The sequence below is a fragment of the Aquarana catesbeiana genome, linkage group LG09 (genome assembly GCF_042186555.1).
Source record: "Aquarana catesbeiana isolate 2022-GZ linkage group LG09, ASM4218655v1, whole genome shotgun sequence".
Lineage (NCBI taxonomy): Eukaryota > Metazoa > Chordata > Amphibia > Anura > Ranidae > Aquarana > Aquarana catesbeiana.
The window spans coordinates 122,986,488-123,000,482 of NC_133332.1; the positions used below are offsets into that span (position 1 = coordinate 122,986,488).

Below are 13,995 nucleotides of genomic sequence, written 5' to 3' on the forward strand. Positions count from 1 at the left end.
ACCAACAATATACGTAAAAGAAACCAACACTGAGGAAGCATGGGTGATGCCATTGATGCCCACTTCATTTGAAAATGTTAGTTCCCTTGCCTTCATGCTGAATCCGTGGCTTCAGTACTTTCTGAGTCACTAATCTGAAGGTAATATGTGGATCAAGAATTCTGACTTCATTTTGAGTTTTCTGGTTTCCATGCTTGTTTAAAGTCAATGATACAGAAAGTACAGATGTCAGAGAAAGCCAGGTGATTACTATTTTTAGAAGATCCATATTAGCAATGTCAGCCTTATTATTCCTCTTGGTACAGATTTCCTTTAATACTGAGCTATGTATATATCTGTTTATGTATATAAGAGATTTCAGAGGGATTATTGATCATTACTTGTTCTTGGCATCTCTTGTATCTCATCTATTGCAATGTGTTGTTTGGTAATTTTTAAAGCTTTTTGTTCTTTTTTCACGTTATGTGCTTTCATTTCCTCCATTGAAAATAGTATTTTCATTATGTAGATCTGTGACCAGTACAATAACACCAGAAGAATGTTCGGACAAAGAATAGGCTCATATTACGTGTGTCTAGTTATGCTACGTATGTATCCACTTTACTACCTAGGAACAGCAGTACAAAGACACAAACTATTTCCCTTACAAAGGCTATCTATCTAGACAGATGCCACTACCAGTATAAAGCATGCTTCAAATAGCCCGAAACTGAAGCTGGGACACATAGGGGGTTATTTACGAAAGGCAAATCCACTTTGCACTGTAAGTGCACTTGAAAGTGCACTTGGAAGTGCAGTCACTCTAAATCTAAGGGGTAGTTCTGAAATGAGGGGAAGCTCTTCTGATTTTATAATCCAATCATGTTCAAGCTAAAATGCTGTTTTTTATTTTCCTTGCATGTCCCCCTCGGATCTACAGCGACTTTACTTCCAAGTGCACGTGCAGTGCAAAGTGGATTTTACTTTAGTAAATAACCCCCATCATCGTATCTCATTGTTTTTGGTAATTTTTATTTACATACTGTGTGATTAATGATAGTGATGCTTGGACCTGTAATAAAAGATTTACAAGACTAGATTTAACATATGTTTATCTAATTTTGGGTAGTAACAAGTGTTTGTACACAGATACACAGCAATCAATTACAATTTCCATTATCTTACTGTCAATTTTATAGTGAAGGCTTGGATATGATTGGTGGTTATGGGGTACTTCACACAATTCTAGCTTAGAAGTTTGCCAAGTAGATATATTTTAACAAAAGAGATTTCAGCAAGATGAAAGACTCTGCCATGGATTCCCAGATTGCCATTTCTACTGACCCAGGAATTTCAATTCCTACACTTGCTTCATTTATAAATTGTAACGGGGCAGTGTTTTGTACCTAAGACAACACTGAGCCTGATGCCTTAAACTGTAGAGATGCACACTGTGGGCTGAAAGTGAAATTGTGATATATCATTGCTGATATTTACCCACCAGTATCAACTCAAAGGGGAAAGTAAAAGGTTTTAACCTCAACTCCAGCCCTCATCTTTCATCTTGTACATTTGTAGAGGTTTCTGTCCTGTCCTGAAAATGCTTAGTTTGATTTTATTGCACACTGTGTGCTTCTCATAGTGTGTATTAGAAGCTGAAGCAAGCTAGATAGCATCAACCTCACTTCCTGGTTGAAGGATGCCCACCTATTTCATTAATTGGATTTTATTTCCTTCAGTCATGGGAGCTCAGGACCACATGTGATAGTTACCTTGGGTAACACTCGCTATTCCAGACTGATTGCCACCCATCAAGGCATTCTGATATTTGCAAAACTGCTCACAAGTGCCAACCAACTAGTGGCATCTATACACAGGTGAGAATGCTGCATGTGCCACACAACATAGGCAGCCTTGACTACACACACGAGACACACTCCTTTAAGAGAAGCGAGTGACAGTGGCTCCCAAGACACCAATTAGCCAAACTTTATGGAACAAGAAGCTTATGCATGCTAATTGGTACTAGGAATGAAGGGACATGTAATCCTGAGGTGTGTTATCAGGTGACTAGTGATGAGGTTATGAGTTTGTGGTAGTCCAGAAGGTCAGAGGAAGCAAGAGGATGTGGCTGATAAAAGATAAACATTTAAGTTTTTCAGAACTTTTTTGGAAGTAATCAATTATTGTAATGTGCTAACTTGGTCTATACAGATGTGTCTATGATCCAAAAGATCAGACTTTGGTACTGCTTTAAACTTGAGATTTAAATGTATACTGTACAGTATATACTGTATATTGATTGGACATTTGGCTTATAGGATCTGGGATGGAATGCTATTTTCTACACTTGCCCTATATGTACAGTATATTATGATAGGGCAGTATTTTGTACCTACAACAAGGTCCAATGCATCAAGCTTCAGTAGACCACAGGTTGCAATACAGATTTTTTCAACTGTATAGACGCTAAATAAAGGAATAATGGACTTTGTAGGCACGTATAAAAATATATATAACCATTTTTAATAATTCACATAAAATACATACATATACAAAACAAAATATATGTGATAAAGCAATATGGGACACAGTGGTTTTATCCTAGAGGTTTTATCCACTTGGTTAATACTTCCTGTGTGTCAATATTGGAGAAATGCCCACACTGAGATGTAGCGTTCCTCTTGGTAGTTCCCAAATAAGCCAGTCTGCCTCTACTACTGTATGTGTCACTTTAAGCCAGATGCTTTTCAATCTAGGGAAAAAAAACATAGAGTTGGTCCTCCCAGGATCTTTAACCATATAATGGCAGTAAAAACCTAGCCATAAAAATAAATATAAGGAAAGGGAACTAACAGGGCTCAAAATACCTTGAAAAAAATTCAGAATTATGTGTACCCATTCACAAGGAGTATACAGGCATCCAATACCAGCAAGGTAAACATTTACCGCCTGGGAAACAGAGTAAACAGGCATACCATGGAGGGGGATGTTCTGCAATCATTATTTCCGATATATGTGAGCATTGAGACCATTTGTTTAAGCACCACATTATTGGTGAGTTCATGTACATACAAACACCTGTACCACCATGCCAATACTTTGTACTATATTCTAGTTTGAGTATCTTTCTCCAACAACAATTATTGAAAAATCCTGAAGAAGCAACATTTTAGGTTGCGAAACATGTAGAGCGAGCAATTCTTTTTAATCTATGAGGACTGTGGGGACTACCAAAAGGGACACTACATCTTAGTGTGGGTATTTCTCCAATATTGCCACACAGGAAGTATTAACCAAGTGTTACCTCTAGGATAAAACCACTGTGTCCCATATTGCTTTATCACATAAATGTTGTGTTGTATATGTATGTATTTTACGTGAATTATTAAAACTGTTATATGTTTTTTTCTACGTGCCTACAAAGTCCATAATTCCTTTATTTAGCATCTATAGATTACATAGGATGTGGCACACTTAGATTTAGGTGTCTGATTGCCACCTGAGGGCAATGCAATCAACCCAATCTCATAGATTTTTTCAACTGTAAACACATTTTCTAAGCTGGTTAATGTGCCGTTAGCATTTTGTACAACAGAACACATACTCATGCTTAATAATTATTTTATACTGAGGTTTCCATTCACTCACATATACAACGCATTTCACAATGATGACTCATGTGGAAATTCAACTGATCCAATGATAATAAAATATTGCATAGTACTGCTTCACTGAAAGTTTATCTAATGCTGAAACTTATTGTTGGATAGGGTAGAGAAGGGCTAGAATTTTGTCAAGTTTTTATTATTATCTATAATTCACACTCTCAATGTATCATGGTGATTTTTGCAACAAAGGACTTAAAGAAACTGTCACTGGACCACTAGGGGCGATGTGCACTAAAACACACATGCTAACATGTGCTGTCACTTGCTCTATGTACATGCGTGAATGACACTCCAATGCACTGTACAGTGGAAAGCAATACATGATGCATAGCAGCTGCCCTGCCGTCTAAATACACTGATTAGAGCTGCAGGCATAAATGGCAGCGCTGATCAAGTGGAGAAAATTTGGCAGGTAGTTTAACTTTTGTACAAACTCCTTGCCCATACTTGGATCGGAATTCGATCCATTTATGGCTGGATTAGGAGGTACTGTAATTTCTCTTATTTTGTTTTTCTCTTCCTTCCTCTTACTTTCTGCTGTAATTTCGGAACAGGGAGTAAAGGTAATTTTCCCCAATGTAACACATGTCAAAAAAAAAAAAACTGACAGGGTTTTTCAATTATTCCCTACTTTTAAAAAACCCAAAAAACTACTAAAAGATGGGGATTGCTGCTTTTAACAACAGCTATAGTATACATTGCTTTACTCACATTATAAGCACTGATGTACAGTAGCATCTGTAAAGAAAAGTTTATGCTTGTGTTTCAAATGTCTTTTTTAATTCATCTCAGTAAAGCATTGCTTGCAATATGTGAATTGATCTTATGGTCCATAAAAATGGTTCACAGATGTGTTCAAAGACACTAATCAATCAAGAGGCTGAAGTGCATACATTTATTTACACGTGTCCCAAAGAGAGAAGGGAGTTTTTAGATCTGTTCAGGTCAGGCAGAGCATGTCTACTCCCAGCTGAACATCCACAACCTAATGATCAGATATCGTTATAGATATTCAGCTCAATACATAAGTGAAGACTTCACTTCAGAGCCATACACAAGCAAGTAACTAAAACGCTGCCCTGACATTCTTGTTGTGTGCATCCATTACACATACTATTTTGCACTTAGGAATAGTTAACACTGTAATTAGGTCTTAAAGAAAAAAAATCTGGCCTAAACAGAACACTGCTATAGATGCATATAATGAATATGTTTAGTTTTATTCATCTAAACCAAGGCTCTCCAAACTTTTCAAACAAAGGGCCAGCTTTTTGTCCTTCACACTTCATGAGGGCTGGATTGTGGCCAGCGAGGGCAGAAAATGTCCCAGGCCCGACATCAGTGAGTAAAAATATCCCAGGCCCGACATCAGTGAGTAAAAATATGGCCTCAGGGTTGATGGTCAATCGGAGGAGAGGTAGAGTCCCTATTAGTAGGAGAAATAATATCACATTATTGTATCGGTGGAAGAAATAGTGCCGTATTGTTGGTTTCAATGGGAGGAATAGTGCCCCAAGGGCCAGGTAAAGGCTAGCAAAGGGCCACATCTGACCCTCGGGCCACAGTTTGGAGACCCATGATCTAAACAATTAATTTTTTCTCTTCTGAAGTTCTTCGGGGCTCCTAATATGAAAATTTGCTGACCTCCTAAACCAAACAACAAACCCCAACATTGATACAGTTCACTTAAATACAAGAGGCACACTGATGAGAATTTCCCTTCACCTGTACCAAAGGTGTCATGCTTTTGAAGCTTATTCTTCATTTATTTTCTTTATATTCCATTATGACACCATTGTTTGACTTCACAATGATTATTGCAGTTGGGCAGGGTTGGTATTTTTGGTGGAGGATTTCTTACCACTAAAGTCCTTGAGAGAATTAGGAAGTCAATGTGGCTGCAAATAAAGAGAAAATTCAGCCGGGTATGCAAAGAGTGTTGCTGACTTTAATAAAATGGGCACTAACCAGCCCATGGAGTTCAGCGTTCTCATCCTACAACCAAAAATCTTCAGCTCTTTCTTGAGTCTCATGCTGCCATGTTGGATTTTGGAGCCAACCGGGATTTCTTGATCAGTCCCAGCTGGCTCCTCACTGAGCATATGTAAGATATGCAGATTAGAGGAGACTGTCTTGATGCATCCTGGGATGTATGACTTATCTCAGGTGGCTGCAGGCCGGAGGGGAGGCATACCCAGCAAACATCATCCTTGCCTAAGCGAGAAATAAGGGGGCTGAAATAAGCAATCCACAAAAGGAGAGTGAATAAAACACAGAGAACAGAAAAAGGGGGAGAAGGGAAGTTGCTTCCAATAAAAACCAGTTAGGTTTTTACTTACATTTATGGAATGATTAAAAAAGAATTCTAATACGTTAGTAGCATTTTCATCTCCAGGTTTGTCCTAAATTTTCCCAGATTTATGAGTTAGCCCTAGCAAGATTATCAATCAATTCCAGCAACCACTTAACACAATAATCAACTTTAGGTATAGTGAGTCTGTAATATCAAAATGCAAACAGCAACAATGATGTACAGTGCACAATACCCCAAAGCAATGAACTGCTTCCTAACTAATCTGACTATAATAAATTAAAATGTTATTATTAAATTTTACTCAACTGTGAATGTTGATTTTCTGTTTTTAATAAATGAATACAAAAATCAATCAAAGTGATTGTAAATGCTTGATATTTAAATTAAAATAACAAACAGGTTTATACTTACCTACTCTGTTTAATGGAATTACACAGAGCAGCCCAGATCCTCCTTTTCTCAGGTTTCCCACCAGCGCTCCCTGCTCTTCCCCCGCTGAATGCCCCCATAGCAAGTGGCTTGATATAGGGGCACTTGTGAATGCTTGCTCCTGAGCTCCATTCTGTGTGGCCGCCCGGACCCTCCCCTGGCTCCCTCCTCATTGGCTGTGATTGACAGCAACAGGTGCCAAAGGCTCCCACTGCTGTGTCTGACCCATTGAGGAGGGGGAGAGCTCTGCTATCATGCACATTGTTGGATCAAAATTGGGCTTAGGTAAGTATAATGGGGCTGGGGTGGGGGTCATCATGCAGAAGGTTTTTCACCTTAATGCAGAGAATGCATTAAGGTAAGAAAAAACTTCTGCCTAAAGAATCACTTTAAATATGATGGAACATAAAAAGATAATCTTCTCATTTACAACAGGTTTTATGTTGGAACATGCAATGACTGTGCAAATAGAATGTCAACACAAGAAGTTCAAATATTGCAATCAGACCAGTCTGTCACATGGTTATGCTTTACCATACAGTGTGTATTTCAACTAAATTCTTGTCAGTTCTAGGTCACAGAACTCATACAAAGTGACACTGTGCTTGTGCTAATAAACATCTACTAAAATTCTTAGCACTTGCTGGTTGGAGGAGAGAACACAGAGATAACCTCAATAATGATTTGCTGCTCCTTCCCTATCCAGACAATGTGGTTGATTTATTAAAAATGGAGGCAGTTTCCCTGTGGGGTTTTGAATTGCAGCAATGGAGTCATAGATTAGAAAAAATTATTTTATTACAACAAGTAGTGGGATGAACACCCGCACCACCAAAAAAGGGAACTACGAGATGCTACACTTTACACCGTAACCGAGAGGAGATGTCGGGGGAGAGGAAGAAAGGGAAGGGGCTGTGGAAAGGAGGTAGGCCGGACAACGGTCCGGTGTCCGGCCTGCCTCCTCTCCACACCCCGTTCCCTTTCACTCCACTGCTGGCGTGGGGGGTTCCACGTCAGGCTCTTGCCGAGCGCTCTGGATCCTTGAATGACACTCCAAGGCATACATCTGGGTGGTCTGTCCTACTGCTGTCAGTGGTAACTATTTATTATATTCCTGCATATACTATTTTTGAACTTTTGTGTTACTGTATACACAATGTTTAAGATACTTATTTATACACTGTATCTTTTAGAAATCTATAATGCTCTTTCCCTGAAGAAGACCGATACTACATAGGGTCGAAACGCATTGGAGCTTTCACAGCACGGTTTTTGTGATATATCATGCTATGTTTCAATGCACACGGTTCAGCGGTATTTTTTATGCATCCTCTGTATGTATGCAAATTTTCATCACAGAGCTCATATTTTTAACAATGGTCATGCCAATATATAACTTTATTAATTGTTGTAATAAAATCATTTTTTCTAAACTATGACTCCATTGCTGCAATTCAAAACCCCACAGGGAAATTTCCTCCATTTTTTTGTATTTGCATCGGGGCGTGCAGCTACCTTAGATCATTTTATGTACCGCCTTCATATTTTTTTGTGGTTGATTTACTAACGGTACAAGTTTACAAGCGAAGTTGCATTTCCCTTTGCCCAGAGCTCAATGAATGAGGCAAAGCTCTGGTGAATTCTATAATTTAATCATGTGCAAACAAAACATTTTTTACTCTCCTTCGCAGGGAGACTGGTAGACTGGGTATTCATTGCAAAGTCAAATTTCACAACATTCATTAAGCTCTGGGGAAAATCTTTTTCAAAGTGCAACTTCCCTTGCAAAGTAACCAGCCTATTTGCCTTTAGATCAACCCTATGCCTTAACCCAACTTTGAATACAGTGAAGAAAAGCAAATGTTCATGACTTTGTATAGGACAGAGTGTTTGGATTATAAAATTGACAGAAAATCAGAATTAGAATTTTTTGTTATGTAAAGCAGTTTAGATAAAAATATTTAAATAGTGTGTTTAACTTTTTGTTGAAATGTACACTTTAAAGTAAGACTGCCTTACAAGAGTGTTTTACTATCTAAAACTTGGCCACTGTTTCAAACTTTTGTCATCCAGCCCAGCATTGTTCACATAGGGGTTTATTTACTAAAGGAAAATCCACTTTGCACTGCAAGTGCACTTGAAAGTGGGACACTCCAAGGGGGGACATGCAAGGAAAATAAAAAACAGCATTTTAGCTTGCACATGATTGAATGATAAAATCAGCAGAGCTTCCAATCATTTCAGTTCTACCCCTTAGATTTAGAGTGACTGCACTTCCAAGTGCACTTGCAGTCCAAAGTGGATTTGCCTTTCGTAAATAACCCCCATAGTGTTATATTAGCTTTAAAACTTAACTTGGGTATAAAAAAATTAAGGTGTTAGCACTTTTTGGGATTGGCTTTAACAAATGGCAATTCCAGACTAGAGATTTTATTACACACATCTTAATTGCAGCCAGACGTGCCTTGACAGGATCCTGGAAACCAGGCTAGGACTGGGACAACAAATAGGCCCAAGCAGCCATTTTTTTAAATTTTAAAATATCCTTTCACCCCTCTCCCTTTCTTTACAAATGCCATCACAAATCCTTTTATCCCCTCCCTCATCCATCCACAGGGACTTTCATTCCCTCTGTAACTCTTCTCTACTTTTGTGATCCTTCTGCTCTATAAAAGCATATCCTTCACCTTGAACATTCTCCTTTACCTTCACCCTTGCCATGCTCCTCCCCGAATCATTCTCCTTCCCTTCTATCCGCCTCCATTTCCATCTCTGGTCACTATTATTCTTTTCTATCAATGCCTACTCTACCTCTCTATGACCAACTCCTCCACATCCCTCCAGACCTTCTCTCCTTTATTCTTCTGTCATCAGTCAAATTCTACTGCCATTTCCTCCATACACAGCTCTCAGACTGTGTATACATCGCGGCTCAATGTCGGGGCGGGTGATGTTCAACCTTCCGGACCCCTCCTCATTTTCTCACATAGGGCACATCATAGTCAAGGAGAAGCCTAGGGAAGCTTCCCTGGCTCTGTTTGATTAGCATGACATCGGTAAGAAATGATGTTGGTGTCCGTGAATGAAGCAGGGCATCAGCTGGATGCCTGATGCTAGCAACGCTACTGGCACCACTCCCTCTGCCCTACCATTGTCCCAGCCCTGGGACATGCAGCCCAGTGTGCTCTTTGGCCAGTTCGGGCTTGCTGGAAACAACACCATGCCCCACTATTCTTCTTGAGATTTTTGAACTCACTCGGACCTTTAAAAAGAGGTTTGCTCTAATACAAGGTACAGGTTTTAAGTTTCAAAAGAACTAGTCAGGTTGGCTTTGCTCTAAGATTTTTTATTTGGTCACCATCATTTTATGACCTGAAGTATGGGACCTGAATTCTTTTCTGAACCTTTTCTTTATCTTCTAACTAATTACCCTTCCCGATCACCTCTAATTATACCTCTTTCTTTGTCCTTAAGAGCCCTTGCACACTGGGGCGGGGGGCGGCGTCGGCGGTAAAACGCCGCTATTATTAGCGGCGTTTTACCGTCGGTATGCGGCCGCTGGCGGGGCGGTTTTACCCCCCGCTAGCGGCCGAGAAAGGGTTAAATATCACTGCAAAGCGCCTCTGCAGAGGCGCTTTGCCGGCGGTATAGCCGCGCCGTCCCATTGATTTCAATGGGCAGGAGCGGTAAAGGAGCGGTATACACACCGCTCCTTCACCGCTCCGAAGATGCTGCTAGCAGGACTTTTTTTACCGTCCTGCCAGCGCATCGCTCCAGTGTGCAAGCCCTCGGGCTTGCACACTGGAATGAAAGTAGCGGCACTTTCGGGGCGGTTTGCAGGCGCTATTATTAGCGCAATAGTGCCTGCAAACCGCCCCAGTGTGCAAGGGCTCTTATCTTATTTCAGTATCCATTTGCCTATAATGAACATAGGTCTCATTCTTGATACTCCTGTTGATGATTATACTATGGTATTTTATACTGACACATTTTGTACTGTTCTTCTTAAAACTGATTAAAGACTGATAGTTACAAAAAAATCAAGACATATAAACTAAATGATCCTCTGAACGTCATGGTTCTAAGAACGTTTGTTAGTTTTTCTAATCATTGGTGGGTCAAATCGACATTCATTTTCTACCACAATTACGAGAAAATTCGAGCAGGAGCAGGATGGAAAACTTTTTTAAAAAATGCATAAATTTCTAACATGTGGTATGTGGTTTTCATTTGGTAAAGTCCATTCATTCCAAATTCAAATGTTAAAAGCAAACAAAATCTTTTGAACGACAAACGAATGTTCTGTGAATTTTTTGAGAATTTTGGTACAAATTTTTGTTCAAAATTCTATCCATCTATGAGCAGCTTAACTGTCATCCTAGTCTTCTGGTCATGAGATGTATGCTGTTAGCAATGTTTCTCTCTAGTCAGGGCAGAGAAGAAACTGGCTTTGGAGACAAAAAGGCATATGAAACAAAGACGCAAGTTCTTAGGTTGCTCTTGATCTTCACAGCAGCAACTCCATGATATAACTTACCAGAGAATAAAATGTAAATGGCACTATCAACTCTGACATATCACTTTATTACTGCAAAATGAAATATTCTTTACATGTAACGTTTTTGTTATCAGTTTGATCGCAATGCAAAGTCCATTTTACATAAATCAGGTCCTCTTCTAATCCATGCAATATTTGCATTTAAAGCACCTGCTGTTAACCCCTCTACTATATCTATTCCTATACCCCAAAACATCATGCAAGAGTAGATATAGTTTATGATGTTTGTGAAAGAATCTAGAAGGCTAGAAGAATGTAAGAATAAAGTCATAATAAACGAAAAAAAAGAAAAAACCCTGATCTTAGTACGTTAAAATAAACATGAAGGCAGCAAACTAAATATCTGAATACAAAATAAAATTTCAAAAATACAAATTGCAAGTGCGCTTTTCCTTTAAATTAGTGAGAAGTGATCAATATATCAAAACCAACATTTTTGTGTCAATAAACATGCTCACACTATAAATCAATACAAAACACAAAATATAATATAAGACTGCATATCCCTTTAAAAGTGAAAAGCAAAGTTTGTGGGTGAAATCCTTGATGTATATCAGGGGTGTCCAAACTTTTTTCAAAACGGGCCAGATTTGATGAAGTGAACATGCGTGAGGGCTGACCATTTTGCCTGACATTCTTTGAACCATTAAAATTCGGTCTAAGTGTGTTCATCCGAGCACTAATACACTGCCTAACTAGAATTATCCTGCATTTGGGGGTGTGTGTGATGAAGAGATAAGCTTGGGTGTGTTATTTAGATATAAATATTTATTTATATCTATATATATATTTATATATTTATTGGCGTATAACACGCACCTTCACTTTAAAGGGAAGTTTCAGAAAAAAAATTACATTTTAAGTAAAGAACTGTGAAGCAAAATAAGGGCCAGTGCCCATTAATGCAGCCTAATCAGTGCCCATCTGCAGCCTCACAAGTACCACGAATGCAGCACCCCAATTGCCATGAATGCAGCCCCATCATTGCCATGAATGCAGCCCCACCACTGCCATGAATGCAGCCCCACCCCTGCCATGAATGCAGCCTCACCATTGCCATGAAATAAGCCTCCCCATTGCCATGAATGCAGCCCCATGACTGCCATGAATGCAGAACCCCCATTGCCATTACTGCAGCACCCCCATTGCCATGAATACAGTCGCACCATTGCCATGAATGCAGCCTCACCATTGCCATGAATGCAGCCCCACCATTGCCATGAATGCAGCACCTCCATTGCCTTGAATGCAGCCTCACAATTGCCATGAATGCAGCCCCACCATTGCCATGAATGCAGCCCCACCATTGCCATGAATGCAGCACCCCCATTGCCATGAATGCAGCACCCCCATTGCCATGTTTTCAGCACCACCCATTGCCCAGAATGCAGCCCCACCCTTGCCATGAATGCAGCACCCCCATTGCCATGAATGCAGCACCCCTATTGCCATGAATGCAGCACCTCCATTGCCATGAATGCAGCCCCACCATTGCCATGAATACAGCACCCCCATTTCCATGAATGCAGACTCACCATTGCCATCAGTGCAGCCTGATCCATGCTCATCTGCAGCCTCGGAGGGGACAGGGAGAGGGGCGGAATGAGGGCCAACAGATTACATAAAGGGGAAACTCCTGTTTTCTCTGAGGCCTCTTCAATACAAAGTCCTACCACCTATGATGGACAGAACAGTCGTCCAATGGCAGGGCAGGAGATGGGACTTCCTATTACAGAGGCCACCGCATAAACAGGAAATTCTCCTGTATGTACGGCACTCTTCCATTCCCTTCATGTCCCCTCTGATGCAGACAGAATATATATCTTTTGTGGCCCCAGTGCTCAGAGATTCGTTGGGGGCCACAACAGATATATATGTCCAAATTACCAGGCGGGCCGTTCGAAACCAGGACGCAGGCCGCAATTGGCCCGCGGGCCCGACTTTGGACATGCCTGATGTATATAATCATATGGATATAATGTGCCAAAATTCACTCCACAAAAGTGCCTGCTTTAGTGTGTAACACCAACTAATGTGCCCAAACTCCTTACCGGATAAAAGAGATCTCCAATTTATAAGAGATCAACAGTGCATAGGTAATAAGCAACAGGTAATTGATTTCCCTTAGCTGAGATGGTGGCGGCAGCATCTGAGAGACGATTCAAGAATTGGACCGGGCGAGGACACCACTGGAACTTGCAGAACCGTAGAACTACTCTTAAGGAGTTTGGGTACATTGGTTGGTGTTACGCACAGAAGCAGGCACTTTTGTAGAGTAGATTTTGGCACATTATATCCATATAATTATTTACGTTGTATTTTAAGGATTTCACCCATGGACTCTGTTTTTCACTTTTAAAGGATATGTACTTTTTGTGATTTATAAGAATAGCTGGAAAATATTGAAAAGAATTGGACCTATTCCTAACAAGGGGAAAAAAATCAATAAATAGGTTTACCATTGTAGCTGAAAGAGATGGTAACAGTTGGATACGAGTTCCAGTGTCAAAAACACATGAAAGACCTTGAATGAATGAAGACTGCAGACCTGTCTCAAACCTTCTAGTGTTTTAAAGAGCGTATGACACATTCTGTTCAGGGTTCAAAAGGAGACAAGACATTGAAACAGCATAAGCAGGTATAAGGAATGGTTTGCTGATGCTAAAGAAAAGGTTGATTGTTTCATTTTCATTTTCTGCAACCTTTACCATCATTTCATTCCACAAATCATAACTATTTCCCAAAGCTATTGAAACAGTTTTAGAAACTGGAGAGTACAATGTCCAGCTGTCTGTTTGTACACATGTACAACATAGATCACAACACGCATGATTAAAACATATAATGCTACTATATTATTAATGCCATATGTTAAAGGGACAGTGTCAGGAACGACTCAACCAGCTAGAAGGTGAACTAACTCTCTAGTTTCAAATGTACTTTTGGATTTTACGGCATGATCACTTAAAACACACTAATTATTAAAGCAGTAATAGATTGTAGCTTACCAATCATTATATGTTGTGGTTGCGTTAGTTTTATTA

At 39.8% G+C, this 13,995-nt stretch overlaps 1 long non-coding RNA gene across 4 annotated transcripts in view; it reads right to left on the minus strand.

Moving 5' to 3' along the window:
* Positions 1-13,995, minus strand: part of LOC141108046 (uncharacterized) — a 314,741-nt gene that overhangs the window by 167,201 nt on the left and 133,545 nt on the right. For 2 of the 4 annotated variants that reach the window (XR_012236003.1, XR_012236000.1), the window contains exon 2: positions 13,411-13,542. The exons of the other annotated variants lie outside the window; for them this stretch is intronic. This is a non-coding gene — a long non-coding RNA (uncharacterized lncRNA). The remainder of the gene's footprint in view (positions 1-13,410; positions 13,543-13,995) is intronic. 4 annotated transcript variants of the gene reach the window in all.